The sequence below is a fragment of the Dermacentor andersoni genome, chromosome 11, assembly GCF_023375885.2.
Source record: "Dermacentor andersoni chromosome 11, qqDerAnde1_hic_scaffold, whole genome shotgun sequence".
Classification (NCBI taxonomy): domain Eukaryota; kingdom Metazoa; phylum Arthropoda; class Arachnida; order Ixodida; family Ixodidae; genus Dermacentor; species Dermacentor andersoni.
In genome coordinates this window covers 102,518,640-102,535,696 of record NC_092824.1, presented here as the reverse complement: position 1 = coordinate 102,535,696, position 17,057 = coordinate 102,518,640, and the positions used below count along the sequence as shown (strand labels likewise).

The window sequence follows — 17,057 nt, the reverse complement described above, 5'->3', positions numbered from 1 at the left end:
AAACAAAAATACATCTGAATGAGAAAGAAGCCCGAGTGCGCGGGATGAAATCCCAGTGGCAGCGGCCACATTTCAATCGAGGCAAAATACAAAAACACCCGTCTACCGTGCACGCGTTGCGAGTTTGGCGTGTTTCATAACGTTACTGTGTTTTTGGCGCGTGAAACCAGAGCATGTTTTAGAATGAGAAAATATGCAAGTTAAACCGAACACCGTAGTTCTTTGAATAGTATCTTGCAAGATGTTTTCAATTCTTTTTCTCTTAGCATGAGTAACATTAGCATGGACGCCCTATATATTCGCCAAGAAATAGAGTTCACTTAACAAATTAATATATACATCACAAGCATATAGATATAGGATACCTTGAAATCTTTTCTATACCGTTCGCTTGACTATATATCAGCATCGCGATCGTTCTCCTCAACAACGGTTAGAGGACCGGAGGAGCATTTGAAGGTATATTGTTGCGGTGTTGAAAAAGAGTTAATGTAAATGGGTGTTGGCGCCGAGTAGCACACTTTTGCTTCAAATACTACTAACCTGAACAATAAACGCGGCGGAGGGTGCAAGATAATACTGTTACAGGCCATTCCCGCATCCCGAAGAAGGTGCTCAACAGGACGACGAATAGAGCGATCGAAAGAGCTCGTTCGTGGCTGTTGTTATCTATCCTGCCATATTGGCTGTGACTTCTTTGTATATATCTTGTAAATAATAATTTTGTCTATGCTTTATCTACGTCACAATATTGAGGAGAATCCCGATAAAAATGACATCGGCTTCCTTTTTGTATGAGGGTCGATGGTCGCGTCTCCTCTTGACAATGGTGCATCGCATACTTGTATGACTCAGGAGTGCAGATTTTCGGGCTAGTTGGTTCGTGGTAGTAATTGAGGTCATAGCTCTGGATTCAGACGTCCTGTCGTCTTTCTTGTCCACGTGAATCCAGCGCTATTACCTAAATTACGACAATGACCCATTGCATCGCATTTCCAGCACATCGCATACATGCAAATGATGTTAATTCGCTGGGAGGCAAATTACTGCAGCGCTGACGTTGCTTTTTATTGCGAATGGTGGCTGTGACGCGAAGAGGCTGTTTACACAACTACGTTACACTCAAAGGGTGACTAAGTCATCTACCTAGTATTCTATTATATTGGTTGCTAGAGCGTATGTTGAGAACCAGTAAAACAAGACAACAAAGACAAAAGGGCCAATATGACCCCCCCCCCCCCCCCCCCTTCTCCCCAGAATTCACACAGAAATGTTTCCAATGCATATGATAATATATGTGAACAAGGGTTGTCAAATAAAACAAATAAACAATTACATCTGCGAAACATGCCCATGTGCACTAGTTCTTGTACATTGTTGCATTGCTGAAAAAAGTGCAAAGAACAAAGTAAAGAAGAGTAACTGCGAGTCGGCCTAGTTGGAAGAGATTCGTTTTTAAAGAAACTTCTTGTGTGCAAAACAAACAGGGAGAAATAAAAGAGCAACGGAAGGACGAGCGCTTTCTAAACACTGGTTTTATTTGCGAAGAACCACCTGCTTAAATACCCACAGATATGCGCGATCCAGTCCACCGAACATGCCAATAGCGCATATAAGAACACTTGTGATAAAATGCCGCGGATCAGCGCTACCAGGTCATCATAGAAATAGCAGAGCGCATAAAACGAGCACTTAAGAGGGAGGAAGGAAGGAAAAAGTGGAGAAGGAAGGCAGGGAGGTTAACCAGTTTAGCCTAACCGGTTTGCTACCCTACACATGGGAGTGGGATGGGGGGATGAAAGATGAGGAGAAGAGATAGAGAGCCCACAACACGGCACACACATCGTTGGTTACAGTCTGTCACTCTTGCGCGGTACGTGACATCACTGTCACAGCCGCTTGTCCAAGCCCGTCTCCTTCATAAACCGAAGTAGTCCCTTCGTCCACTTCAGCTGCGATGTCTTCTGTCGGCGATATGTGAAAATGGTTGCAACTGACAACGGACTATTGTCAAGGTGCGCTAGAACGGACGCCATGGACTGTCTCAGCACTTAAGAGGAAAATGCGTTAAAGATATGATGACACTAGCGAATTCTCTTTATCTAACAATGTTACAAAAGGATGAGTGATGCATGTTTCCTTTAGTTTTGCAATGCAGTGAGCTTCCACAATTTCTCTCGCGGTTTGATTTCCATGCCTAAACAATATGTCGGTGCTCATAAGACAAGGTGAGCAAACATGTTCTTGACAATGCATTGCCAAATGCGTCGGGATTCGGGATTCGGGAGCCTCGTATTGGGCCGTGTCCTAAAACAAATCGGGCTCTAATGAGCATGCAGAAAAAGTCACGAGACATTCCACTCTGTGAAGAAGGTTGACCAGTGAAGCTGTTTAGCACACAACACGGAGGTGACACATAATCTTTAACAAAGGTACGAACTCATTTATTGTCTTGATCGGTGGTCATTATTTCCCTCGCCACTGCAATCATATTCTTCGATAACGTTGAATCGATGCATGTACGCCGCTGGGTGGTCCGTTGGGCCCGATCGGTTTGGCATTGCAGGGAATATTTATTTATTGACAATACCCTACATTCTCCTTGACCGGGCAATGAGTAAGGTGGTTAATTAAAGTGCAAAGTAACTCGACAGAGTACATACGGCTCAAATTAGCAATGTAACACAAAGAAATGGAGGAATCAATAATAAAGTGGTATGACGGCAATATAAGGTTGGACAGGAAAGAGGGTAGCGCGAAAAAACAAATAAAAACATAAAAAGGTATTGGCTTTGATACATATGGCAAAACTGCACACAAGAACTATATAGTGTAACAATCACAATGACAACAGTAAAAAGAAAAGAAACTATAACCAAGGATAGACAGCCAAATATGCGGATTCTAGGCGCAGAAACAGTAGGCAGTGTTTCAAAGACGCGCAACGGCAGGACATGATAGAAAACGCAGGGACTAATCGCGTGCACAGTAAAAACATTCTTCAATATAAAAAATGCAGTCGGGCACAAAGTGGGATACTGGTAAAAACAAACAAACAGAAAAGCACGTGCAGCGGTACAGGAAATGACGGATTTCTTTGGTCTTAAAGCGGTAACATAACAAATAAATAAATACATGGGTGGGATACAGGACATGGCACAAGAAGTAAAACGAAATTGGAAAAACTAGTGGTAAGTTTTTATTGCGAAAAGAAAGAGTGTGGAAGTTGACGTAAAGTATTGTGGTCTGGTACGGATGCGATGTTGTCTGCAAGACCATTCCACAAACGTGTGGCGCGAGAAAGAACAGGTGAGTTGAAGGCGTGAGTTGACCCATATAATCGCGTGAAACTTAAGTGATTAAGCAACCGACGTGATGTAATGGAAGGAGCATCAAGGTGAAGTGGGAATGGTCTGTTGCTGTATGCGTATTTGTGAAAAAGGCATAAAAGGGCAATGTCGCGACGAGCACTAAGGGGTTCAAGTGAAAGATTGAGCTTAATTTGCGTTATGCTGTTATGGTTGTCATAATTGCGTGAAATGAAAGAGGCAGCCCTATTGTGAACCGCTTCAAGCATGTTAACTAAATATTTGTGGTAGGGGGACTAAATAGATGCGGCGAATTCAAGCTGTGGGCGAACGAAGGTCTGATAAGCTAGTTGACGAACGTGAGTGGGATAGTTATGTAAATTTCGACATAAATATCCTAAAGATTTTGAAGCTTTTGCGCATATGGTGGTAATATGGTGAGACTAGGAGAGGCTGGGTGTGAAATGAATCCAAGGTACTTATAAGATGATGCCTGCGACAGCTGGTAATTGTTAATTGTGTAGAAGTAGTTGGAAATGTTTTGCTTGCGGGTAAAGGAGATTATATTGCATTTTTCTGTATTTAGCGCCATGAGAAATTTTGCGCACCAGTTGTTAATGCGGCAAAGGTCGTTTTGCAGCGTTAAGTGGTCGTCGGCAGAGGTTATTGGCCGATATATGATGGAATCGTCTGTGAAGATTCGCATGCAGGAAGAAATGTTGTCTGGCAAGTCGTTTATGTAGATTAAAACCAATAGGGGTCCGAGGACGCACCCCTGTGGTACGCCCGAAGTTACGTGAGAAAGGGAGGATTGGAAATTGTTAATTACCGTGAACTGCTGACGGAGTGAAAACAAGTTACGGAGCCAAGATGTCTGCAACGCGGAACGCGCAAATGTCTCCCTTTTTGCTACTGTCACATCCACATTGAAATCACCGACAAGAACAGGGGTAGTGTCATTGCAAACAATTCACGCAAAGTGATTAGCCATGAACCTTACGGGACTATGAGTCATTCCACTTTTTGCTTGCTTACGGGGGTGGGAGCCATTGAGGGTGACAGTTTTAGAGATGGGGCCGTATAACGTAAAACTATTTCAGTATATTTTTATTCCAATCTCCTGACGTCAAATTTGCGTAAACCCCGACGCAAGCATCGGGTGGTCACCCGCAGGGTTGTCTGAACGAACCAATGAAATGCTCCCCTCGTTTATAGTAGGTCACTTTTGATTGCTGGAAGAACGAATAACATTGCCTACACTGAGCGGCTTGTCTTATCTAATTGGCTCACAAGAGGTGAGGAGCATGCTCAAGTGGAGAGGGATTCGATGGGGCCGAGCCACTGCACTGAATATCGATAACCGGATGAAGGGGGTGGTGCCGGCGTCTGCGATTGGTCCGCTTTCTCTTACTTAGCTTGCGGCGGCTCGTCGACAATCGCGGCGGCATATAACGGAAGCTTAAGAATGACTCTAAAACGGATCCTCAGCAAAGAAGAGTTGGCAGAACGAGGTCGTAAACGTGCCGAAAGTTCTCGAAAACGTTACATAGCCACGCAGAAAGTTTTATTACACGCAAATAAACCCATGCTCTCCGGCAGGGGCGAGTAGCCAGTGCCGGAGCGATCGGCGGCAGCCATCTTTTATTCCTTTAGGAACGGGGCGGCCTGCGGCTATTCAGAAGAAAATTCAGTTTTGTTCGGCATATTAATGCATCTTTAACGCGTATGCATCACTTTGACGGGGTAGCATTTTGGGGTTTTGTGACGTCGCGTGAGAGGCAGGTGCAGTGGGTGCAGCCCGAAAACTTTTAACCAACAGCCGAGGGCTAATGGGGAAAAGGCGTCGAATCAGAAATAACAATTTTTCTTTTGTTCGGTCAAATTATGCATTATCAGTGTTGACACGTCATATAAGATGGGGAGCTATCGCCGTTTTCGTGACGTAGCGTGACAAGCAGGTGAAGTGGGGTGGCCCAAAAAGGTTTTTGACCAATCGCGAAGGGCTTATTGCAGAATCGGAATAGAAAAGTTTGGAATAGTTTTACGTTATAGCGCCCATGCTGTCCTGTATGTTTATGCGTGATTAGAAGGAGTTTAATCACGGTTCGCTTCAATTTTCTGAGTGCTTGAAGCGTCTGCCTTACGGGGCTATGAGCCATTGCATTTTTTTCTTGCTTACAGGAGCGTGAATCCTTACGGGCTATGAACCACTGATGATGATAGTTTTTGTTCAAAGAGAACAAAAATGCACGGAACCCTAGCTATATACAGCTTCGCTGTAAAACCGAGGCTACGCGCTGGTAAATACAACATTACTACGTTAATGACTCCTTTTTCTGTTCAGCTTTAGGTGGGAGAAGTCACTGTGGACCCCCGGACTGTACCAAGAAACCACAGAATAAGAATTGTTCGAATCCATGTGTTGGATACTCTTGCAATGGCACAGAGCTCCTAACAGAACAGTAAGCGGAACACAAATTACCCGAAGTGGCATGTTACTCGTACAATTAATTTGCTCTCCAAAGAGTGAGTGGTACTATTTAGGAGTGATTCATCTTAACGAAAAAATAAAAACTCGAACAAATTCAATATGCGTATAACCAGCACAAAAACGGAAGCACACATGCAAATTAAAGTAATGCTGGAATGCTGTGTTGCAGGCTTTTGGGAAGCGCTAGCTAATTCAGTGCCTTTCCAGGTTTCTTAGTGTAGTTATGAGCCATCGTCCCCTGTTTCTTTTCTTTCGTTTCAATATAACGCAATAAACTCTATTTGGCAGAAATAATAGGGCGGAATGAGCAGACATCAGTGATTACTACAGTTTAGAAATAATTTACTGCGAGAGCCATTACAACCCCGACCCCTCCAGACACATCCGTGTTTTGCGGAGAGTTCGTGCACGCTTACTTTTTCAACCTGTGCATACTAACTCAATTTGTGAAAGCACCTAATGTTCTCGCAGCGAAGGTGACGCCACATTACTCATTCCACTTCGATTGCAAAAACTACAAATGAGTTCAGATTCCGGCATGAGTGGTGCAAAATTTTTCTCGAAGGTGTACACCTTTAATGACCTTATCCTGGGCACATGTCTGATATTTCAAATGCCGGGGTTGGCCTTCTCCTTCCTGTAAGCGTACCCCGGAAAGGGCAAAGGAGAGAACGCGAATATGAAAACAAAAAAGTGGCAGCTTCATCCGAGAGGCGAATCATCGATTGCTATAGCAAATTAGTGGACAGCTATACGAAGTAAAGATAGTAATTTTATCGGCCATATAAACTAAATTAGCAAGCATGATGTCACGCGCGCATAAGAAAACGTGCACACCGCACTCGATGAACGCGCACACTCGTCAAAACGCTATACAGTGTGAGAAAGTGCGGCAGAAGCAGTGAGCTAATTGACCTTCGTGCTGCCTCTCGCTTCAACGCGAACTAAGCGGCGAGAACCTAGCGCACACGAAGCTATCAGCAGTTGGCGCACATTGCTTTTGAGATAGGGCCAGGCCGCGCGGTCGCCGGCGAAGTTGAGTAGAGAACAAATAGGGGTGTATGCGGTTACAGAAACGCACCTTTCAGACTCGGAAGAGCCGCCAGTGATTGAGAATTATGTTTGGGAAGGGTGCAACAGAACGAAGTCGGGAAGAAAGGGAGGAGCAGTCGGAATGCTCCTCCATCAGGGAGCCAAATGGAAAAGAATAAATTCAAAATGTCAAGAGCGCCTTTGGTTATCAGGTACAATGAGTGGGAAAGAACTTGGCTGGGCGTTACCTATTTGTGGACCGGAAATAATTGCACAGAGAAGAATAAAGAGTTAGTGGAATGCATAAGTGCGGATATTGAGGATTTCGGGAATGGTGCTGAAATTATCCTATTAGGTGACATGAATGCCCACATACAGGATTTAGATGGCTATACCGACAACAACGGGAAGTCAATGCTAGACCTTTGTAAGCAACATAACTTCATTATCGTGAATACAAGGCCTAAGTGTGAAGGGCATATCACGTGAGAAGTGGGAAACCGGCAATCAACCATTGGTTACTATCTGATGACAGAATGAATTCCTGATAAGTTGAGAGAAATGGTCATTGATGAGGAAGGGTATAGCAGCATAGAGAATGACCATAAACGCATCATTTTGAAAATGGGATATGTACTTGAGAAAGAGAGCAAGGAGTGCAAATTTGAACGCTAAACAAATAACAAATATAGTCATTAGAGTCGAGGAAGACCTTGGCAAATGGCCAAGTATAGAGTGGGAATACAGTGAGATTCAAAGTGTAATAACGGCAGATATACGGAAAGAGAAACAACATGTTCGTTGGAAAGGAAAAAAGAACCCGAAAGGCTTGAGGAACAGGGAGATACGAGGAGTGATCGCCGAACGACAAAGAGAATCCCGAGAGCACAGGCAGGCAAAGAAGGCGCAGTTTCCGCAGGATGAAGTAACCAGTAAAGGGGAAATATACCGGGAGAGAAAGTCTCTGGTTCTAATACTGGTGCAAGCCAACATAAAAGGTGAAAGTGAACGTTGGCTGTCAGAAATACGCGAGAAAAAGAAAACTGCACCTAGAATATTTTGGAACCACATAAAATCGTTAGGCAGGACATCAACAACAATACAACAACATATCGTAGAGGAAGATGGAAACAAAGTGGAAGGGGAAGCGGCTTTAAATTACATCCGAAAAATAACAGCCGAATCTTTGCAAGGCAATGATGAGGTTGTATTCGAAGAAAAAAAGAGCACGAAAGAGAACCAAATGGAAAAGGAGCTGGTGCTAACAAATTTCAACTGGAAGAAAGCCGAAGACAGAATTCCTAAGCGCATAGCCACAGGGCTAGACGAGGTTCCCGTTAGGCTGATTAATGTACGAGGACCAAAAAGTAAGGACGCTCTGGTGAAAACAGTGGAAAAAACTTTAAAAGATAGACGAATACCAGACAGTTGGCGACAAAAAAGAATGAATTCAGTTTATAGACGTAAGGGGAGAAAGATAGAATTCACTCGTATAGACCGCTGACCATTACATCGGTAATCTACAGGCTAGAAATGCAGCCAATCAAATTAAAGCTTCAACCATGGGCAGAGAATAATGGCATTTTGGGAGAACTTCAGAATGGTTTCAGAATAGGTAGGCGTATGGATGATAATTTATTTTTTCTTACGCAGTGTATTGAAATATCAAGAGTAGAAAGCAGACCGTTATATTGGACCTTTTTAGACATTACAGGAGCGTATAAGAACGTAGACCGCAACATTTTGTAGGGTATTTTGGAAGAGGAAGGCCTAGGTGACGATTGTCTGCAGCTTTTGAGAGAGATTTACCTAGAAAATACCGTTTGCATTGAATGGGAAGAGATGAAGAGTGAGGAGAAAGTTGATATCAACAAGTGACTGAGGCAGGGGTGCCTTTTATCCCTACTGCTGTTTTTGATGCACATGGTGAGGATGAAGAGGGCGCTAGAAGGAAGCAATACCGGGTTTAATCTTTCATACAAACAGGCGGGTAGAGCAGTAGAACAGCAGCATCCGGGTTTATTTTATGCGGACGACATTGTGTTGCAAGTTATCAAGCAAAGTAAAGTGATTTGCAACGTCTGGCTAATATCTGTGGACAGGAAGGCAACAATTTAGGTTTGAAATTTAGTGTTAGAAAATCAGGTGTTATGGTATTCAATGAAAACAGTGAACAGACAGTGGAGATACAAGGCCAGGAAATACCTCGTGTAACAGAATATAAATATCTTGGTATATGGATAAACGAAGGCAATAGCTATTGAAAACGCAGGAAAACGCAATAAGAGTGAAGGGGAAAAGAAATGCAGCCATAATGAAGCGCAGAGCGCTATGGGGATACAATAGGTACGAGGTGCTCCGAGGTATGTGGAAAGGTTTAATGGTTCCAGGACTTACATTTGGAAATGCGGTTGTTTGCTTTAAATCAGGGGTACAATCAGGATTCGTTGGGAATCAAAGGTCAGTGGGACGCCTAGCATTGGGCGCTCAGGGGAAGACTACAAATGAAACTGTGCAGGGTGATATAGGTTGGACTAGTTTTGTGAGGGAAGTGAGAGAAGCTCGCATGCAGTAAAATTGATTATGAAGGATGACTGAGGAATATGGAAGAAAGTAAACGGGCTGGGAGAGTGTTTATGTATCTGTACAGGAAAAAGATTGATTCACAGTGGAGGTAAAGAACTAGGAAGCTTACCAGCAAGTATGCGGCCTGTAGGGTGGGCAACATAGCAACAAAGAACGCCAAGCGGAAAGTCAGAGAGGCTGATATGATCTCATGGGTGGTGGCAATGGAAAATAAACCTGTCATGTGTAACTACTTAAGAGGAAAAAACGAAATCAGGAAAGAAAGAATTTATAACTCAAAGGGAATCTCATTGCTTTTCGACGCGAGATCAGGATGCCTTAGAACACGCACCTATAAAGCGAGATATAGGAAGGAGGAAGAAGCATATGCTTGCGGCGGAAAAGCTAGGGAAACGCTAGAGCATGTTTTATTAGAATGTGAAGACGTCTGCCTAGTGGTCGATTTAGCCACCACTGGCCTCCTTGAAGTCCTTTGGTTCAGCGAGAGCAGTGGAAAAGTAAATACGTCCGCAATAGGGATTAGTAAGAGGCGATTGAAGGATTGGTGGAAGTAGGGAAACGACAAAAAATGGAGACGTACAAAAGCACAGTTCGCAATAGGGGATCAGAAAATGTGGTTGTGGGAGTGTATAGTGTTTTTTTTTCTTTTTTTATGGTTTAACGTAAGTAGGAGATTAGGCAGTATAATAGCAAGAGCTTGGTGGCGCAACCCACCCTCCCGTTCCAAAGGGGACACCCATACCATCCATCCATCTATCCATCCATCCTCGGCAGCGCGGCGCCGGCTGTGCGGGGGATATTAAAAGAAAGAAAAACCACAATGCTCGCCTTCAGGCTTAGCGTTCGCCGCCAGCGTTTCTCGGTAAAGATTACGGCTGCATAAGCTGCATTTGTCGGGAAGCGGCAACTGTAGCATTCGAAGCAGGGACTGACGCAACTACACTTTCGTATGCACAAGAAAAACCCGCCTACCAACTGATTTGTGTTGTGACAGTGCTACTAAATGACCACGTATAGTGAGGACTCCTGAAGAGCAGCGTGTTTACAAGGCGCGGCGAAAGTGTGGTCCACTTTTGTAGGTACACCAAATAGCAGCGCAAGCCAAGTCGTCATGTGAATAATTTTAAGCTACGTCACAACGAGTCATCGTTATAGGTGTCGTTTACAACTTCGTTATCCAACGAACTTCAGAGCGTCGAGTGGAGACCAATTTTTTTTTTATTGCTACAGCAATTATATGGACATCCCAGATGCATTTCTGCCGTAGCGGTCACCGTGAGATTTCGTTAAAATCCCAGGGTGATAAAACCGTCGCCGCGCGTCGTATGCTGTACGTGTGAAATGATGCGAGGGTGAGTCGGCGATCACGGCTCAATCTCACGCACGCAAGGGAAGAAAGCAGAGGAGGAAGCGCGCCATCTTCAGTCCAGCGCTAAATTCCGGGGAGAGGGAAGGAAGATGGTCTGGTTCTACTCCGGGCGGCCAGGGCAGGTGGGTGCGGCCCTCTGGACCGCTGTAACTTGGAAGCCATCTTCGACATAGACTGAGGCCGCTGCTCGCAGTGTTTTGGTGGGTTACTTAGTGGTGATGCGATAGGCAGCACGAAGGTCGATTCGCTCGCTTCTGCTGCCGTGCTACCTCCCTCCGGCGTTCTGACAGCGAGCTTCCGCGGTCCTCGAGTTATATGTGTTCATGTTTGCTTGTGTGCGCGTGACACCGCGCTTGTCAATTTAGTCAGTATGCCTATGTTTGCAAGTGTATACGGCCGATAAAAGTACTATCCTTACTTCATATAGCGGTCCACTAGTTTGATAGCGCAACCGACGCTTCGTCTTTCGGAAAAAACTGCGAGTTCTTTTGTAAACGCGGTCGACGACAATGGTCTAAATATTGTTTGATCTTGTGTTTATGGCATGTGAGAAACAGTCACTAAACAAAAATTAGTAGTTCGATTACACCCTCGTTCACACATTATTTTCTTCATATAAAGCGAGGCGAGGCAGGAATCCATCTACCTACCATATCGTGCCAGTAATGAAGCAAACAGTAGTTCGCATTAAGAGTAGAATTTCTTCCATTTAAGGGAGACTAGTGTGCACTTCTGCACACTGGTCTCCCACCTGTTCACAATCTGGCTACAATTGTGACCAGATGGAACAAAATTGTGGCCTCATAGTCACTACTTGGCAGCGCGGGATGTGGAGGTGACTGAGTCTGAATTAATTTACATAAAATTGGGTTCTTTAATGAACACTCTAAGGGTGGTACACGAGTGTTTTCGCGAACTTGTTTCATCGGAAAGAGGCTATGGTTAACCGAACCTGTTAAGTTTTGTTAAAAATAGAAAGTCACGTAAATGAACGACAACAGGCGCATGTTTGTATTGCTATCCTAGGCAGGGGTATGGGGGTCAATGACAAAAAAAAGATAAAAGTGTCTAACCACTGAGACATTGAGGTTGCTAGATAATTGGTTCGTTTGTACGTAGGCACCAATGTACAAAATTAGCCTATAAATTTGTTGCGGCTGTAGGAAAACGTTCTTGTGCGTTAATATAACTCCTCCTTAAAAATGCCAGTGTATGTCGCTTATTTATATATAGTGACTAGGAATTAGTTATTCCTGGCAGCCACTGTGAGCGTACCGTCTGCTCTAGTGTGCTCCTTTATTCTATTCTGAGAAGACGTTTTGCTCTATTCTCGAAGTCCCCGGGTGAAGATGTATGGAGCTGTGAAAGCCTGTGGTTAGGACCACAGACAGGATGAGTTACTGCAGTTGCCGCCTTGAGTACGCGCGAGAAAAACCGCGAGCCTTCAAGCTCAATGCGTGTTAAAAATGGAATACAACTTGTGTGCCGAACCATAAGAAACATCTAAATTTCACCTCGGGCTGATAGAAGAATAAAGCACTATTAATTCTCTGAATTTTGCTGGAATTAGTTTTAGGAATTTATACAGTGCTAGAAATTATAAATGAAATATCACTGGTACCATTTAGTCCAGCATTTTCTAGAATTCTCAATACTACGGATGTATCTTTACTTGTAATCTTTAAAAGTAGGTGGTATTGAAAGCTAAGCGTTGCTCTCTAAGAACAGCTTTATGTTGGTGAGCTTGCCACCACCCAGGCGAACAACGTGCTCATGTGAACCGTTGAAGCAGTTGCATATCTCGTTGTTCTTCTTGCTTGTACACGTTTGGCCTCTTCGATTAGCCGGCCCTGACTGACCTGGACTCTTCGAGTTTCTGCATACACAACGTTCATTGGCTCAAAGTGGTGCCTCGAATAGCCCAGCACTGCCAGGAACGGATAGTCGAACAGGCCCAATGTCGCAGGTGTGATACTTAGTTGTCGTACTCTATTTTCTTTTTCAAATCTCTTCAGCTGTCGACATCACGGTGACCCACTGTGCACGTCGATTTATGCTAACTCCAAAGTTCCTTATCCCGACTGCTGCGGTGTAGTTGTCTGCGCTTCAGGATAACTGCAATGGAAGCACGTTGAAGAAGAAAATATGGCCAATCACTGCCTAGTGCCTACCACTCTAGTATTAACAAATGCACCAGGATGTTGTTGCAGAGCGCTATCTGCAAGTGGTGTGCACGAGTGCACATTTTAATAAAAGGTCATATTTCTACGCGGCATTTCTTATTTGGCAGGAGAAAGACGCCTGCTTTCCATTTGTAAATCGCCAGTGTAAGCTTTGGCATGTGTCAGCATAAGTGTTTGTAAATTCGGCCCGAAAATTTGTTGGTGTAACTAAGACACTGGCTTACGTGGATCCACAATTTTGTCACTTAGGATAATAGAAGCAACGAATAATTGACTGATCATCAAAAATGTTTACATTTGTAGGAGGGAGCTCCTGTTCGTAAGTTGTAGTGGTGTCCTACAAAACGACCTATGCGAACGTTTTGAATTTTCTATCTATATGTAGTTAATTTCTTGCGCGTTTGAAAGAATGCCCACAAAGCGCGAACATAAGAAAGCGCGGTTCGCTTTTTCGACTTTGCAGAACGCTATACCACTTTTCATCAAAGATATCAAGCAAAAAATTTAAAATTTTAATGGCTTGTAATTAAAACACACACTTTAAACCCCTGTGTACGTATGGCGGCCCGTAACATGGATCCTATATCCTTTAAATATAAACTGGCGGTGTCCGATGTTACCTCAGATTGTAAAGTGACTTCTTCTGTAAGGCATTTATTCCGGCTTCTATCCGCTGACCAAGGTGGCTTTTTCTTTAACGGCGACGCTTTCTTTCTAAGAAACCACCATAGGTGTTTTTTCAAGCTTTGTGCTATTTTCAGCTGGATCACACCTTTCCCTATCATGAAATGTTACTTTGGGGCTCCCAGACACTCGAGGCATAGACGTAAAGTTTTCATTTTCCCAGTCTGGCCTTCCCAGGTGTGCATCCACGGCAGTAACAATAGCCATCGCTCATGACCACCCCATCAATACGTATCTTCAAGTCGACTCTTTAAGGATGCACATCAGGCACTTCGCCCGACTTCCATCGCATCATCTCGCCTCCCTTTCTGCCGCTCGACCTCGTTCAGCGTTTAGCAGAACTATTGCCGCCAACCATGGAACCTTACCCTCAATCTTCACACCTGCAGCACGACCATCACTACCGCGGTGATGCCTGCATTTACTCCAGGCCCTTGTCATCTTCGGCATCAAAAAGAAAACGATGTCATCTTTAGCCTTCAAACAAACTGTGCTTTCGTTCCTACACGAAAAGCACAACGAACGCACCCACGTTTACACGGACGGTTCTGTGTCCTCTAAAGGTTCAGCTGGAGCAGTGGTGATTCCCTCTCAATCTGTCACCATCAAATTCAAGACGTCTCATGTTACATCATCGATGGCTGCAGAACTCGCAGCTATCCGTGCTGCTCTGGAGTTTATTGGTCCCAAATCACCCCATTCATGGTCCATGGTATGGGATTCAAAGGCAGCTCTCCAGTGTCTGCTGTTGCCTTTCAACCACGGACCTAATGTGCGATTAGTCGCACGCATCCGACTACTCCACCATCACGCAATCGACAAGGGCACAACATCATCTACCAGTGGATACCGGGTCACTGCGGAATTTAGGGAAGTGAAAGTGCGGATGACGCTGTCCAGTCGGCCCACGATGATACTCATATTATACCCATACCACTGTCAAGAACAGATGCAGCTACAAGTCTTCGCTCCCTCGTACGCGAGCTTACGCAAACTCTGTGGAACACCAGTGAATTCACGAACGCACGTCTTCACAGATTGGATCCACGTCTGCAACTACGTCTTCCACCAGGGTTACCACGAGCGGAAGCAACACTTCTGTGCCGCCTATGGCTCGGCGTGGCATTCACGACTGTTGCGCGTAGCATCGCGTCACTGTGTGAATTTTTCTCGTTTTCTTTCTCTCTTCTTTCTGCTTTTATTCCTTGTACACCTTTCCCCAGCAGAGGATAGCCATCAGGTATTTACACTGGCTAACCTCCTTGTTTTTCCTTCCCTTTTCGTCTCTCTCTCTTCCCGGCTGGGGCCCGACCAGCTTTGTAAACCATGTATATATATATTTACCTCGAAGTTTTGTTTGAAGAATTGTTCACTGAAGTGACGACTATGAATGAATATTCACAAGACCTCATAATAGGAGGTAGTTCAATTTCACAGCCCGAGTCCGCTCGCACCACCAAGAATCTGGCGTCTCTCGGTATTGTAATGCTACTTCGTGTAATTGTCGTATACTTCGCCATCACTTATACTGCGTCGCCATTCCGGGGAAACTACAGCCTCTCTCTCTCTTTTTAAAGCGATAGTGTTAAGGAGCCCGTGTCACAGAAAATCCGGCGTCCTGCGTCCAGCGCGGAACGTGACCCCGGGAAAAAAAATTTGGACTGAAATTCTGAACCACTCATGCCCAAGCATTTCTCTACCACCAATGTTGCTCATATCTTGTCTTTCATTCTTTACAAAGTTATTCCCCGGAATTTTGAGAACGGCAGCCCACAAATATGTAATGAAAATAAAAACACCGACAGCGCATTTTCTTAGCTCTTCTAAGAGTGAAATATTAAAAGCGCGAAACAATAATAGGAGATCGACCACGCAAGAGCCCACGTTCCTACCAGAAAGCTTGCCTTCGTGCATAGCATTCGTAACCAGCGTTTCCCAGTAAACGTTACGGTTACATAAGCTGCAGTTGCCGGGAACCATGAAAAGCAGTAAGGGTCATTGAACGCTATCGTGTTGCACCCTTAAAGGCGAAACTTAAACGTCCTCCAAATTTTTCTTTTTTTTTCTGTGAGTCTAACTGCAAGCGCTGCTGCGCCTGACTGCTATTGATTTTGATTTAAAGTGAGTCCGGCTTGGCCTCATTTTGCTTGTTGAGTGAATCACGCAGGGTGTCCCACCGCACGAAGCCTTTAAAAAAGAGCTATTGCGTTACTCGAAAAAAACCTAGTGCATATTGTTTCCAGTACAGTGGAGTAGCTGCCAGTAATTCTTTCGTTACTGCTATTTATTCAGCTAATTGGGATTAATTATCTGATTCGAGTTATACTGTCCTAGTTATCAAAGTGTCAATGAGGCATTTGTAGGCACCTCTTAATGACATCTAACTGGGGCATTTTCAGCAACGCACTAATGGCGTACAAATTTTTTTCGTGCTGGTAAAGAAACCCCCCACAATATCAAATAACACGTGACTGCGCTTCTACCCGCATCACAAAGCAGTGCCCTCAAATAAGGTGATTGAAGGCAACTGATTTGCCTGTCGCAAACCCGAAGAGACAGCTCATCACCTTGATAATGGTACCGAAGGAGCACCAGCAGCAGGTTTCGCGGCTTCACAGCTATTCCTTCTTCTCATTTCTACGTCACACTTATTATTCGTCTCTCAAGGCCGACCGATCACATTACTAACAAAAAACCCTTGATAACGCGGCCGAAGCGCAGCTCTGTCCACGCACGAAAGGCGAAAAGCAATGTAATAGGTATATAATGTTTCAAAATACCGGCTCTGTTAAATCAGATATATGCTGGTGAACCATATATGCTGATGATCTCACTGTATGGTGTGCTGGTGGCAGTGAAGGGCACATACAGGACGCGCTGACTGAAGTGATCAGGATGGTGGAGGAATACCTGAGACCTACTGGACTCAGGTGCTCCCCACATAAACCGGAGTTGCTACTTTACAGACGTGAAAAAGGGGGCCGGCCTAAGGGCTTGAAACCTCTATGGAAAGCGATATACACCTACTTACAGAAAATGCTGTCAATATACACAGAGTCCAGGTGATCAGGGTACTAGGCATTTTCACTGATGCAAACGGGGTAAACCATATGGAGCTCAAGAAAATCACCCTTAACACGGATAACGCATACAGGATGATCAGACGCCTGGCAGGAAGACACAGGGGCATGAAAGAAGATAACCTCATCAGGTTAATCAACTCTGTTGTACTCGGTCATATTTCATACGCCGCTGCAATGTACAACTGGACGCAGATTCAACCCAAGAATCTTGACGCAGCGATCAAAATGGATGTTAAAAGCACGTTAGGGCTCCCAATTCAAACCAGCACTGAAAAATTGCTCAAGTTAGGAATACACAACACGACCATGGAGATCGCGGAG

General features: G+C 44.5%; 1 long non-coding RNA gene across 2 annotated transcripts in view; it reads left to right on the top strand.

Moving 5' to 3' along the window:
• The window catches only part of LOC129386884 (uncharacterized), a 38,295-nt gene extending 25,247 nt beyond the window's left edge, over positions 1 to 13,048 (top strand). For both annotated transcript variants that reach the window (XR_008614185.1, XR_008614186.2), the window contains exons 4-5: positions 5,653 to 5,770; positions 12,802 to 13,048. This is a non-coding gene — a long non-coding RNA (uncharacterized lncRNA). The remainder of the gene's footprint in view (positions 1 to 5,652; positions 5,771 to 12,801) is intronic.
• The last annotated feature ends 4,009 nt before the right edge of the window (positions 13,049 to 17,057 follow it).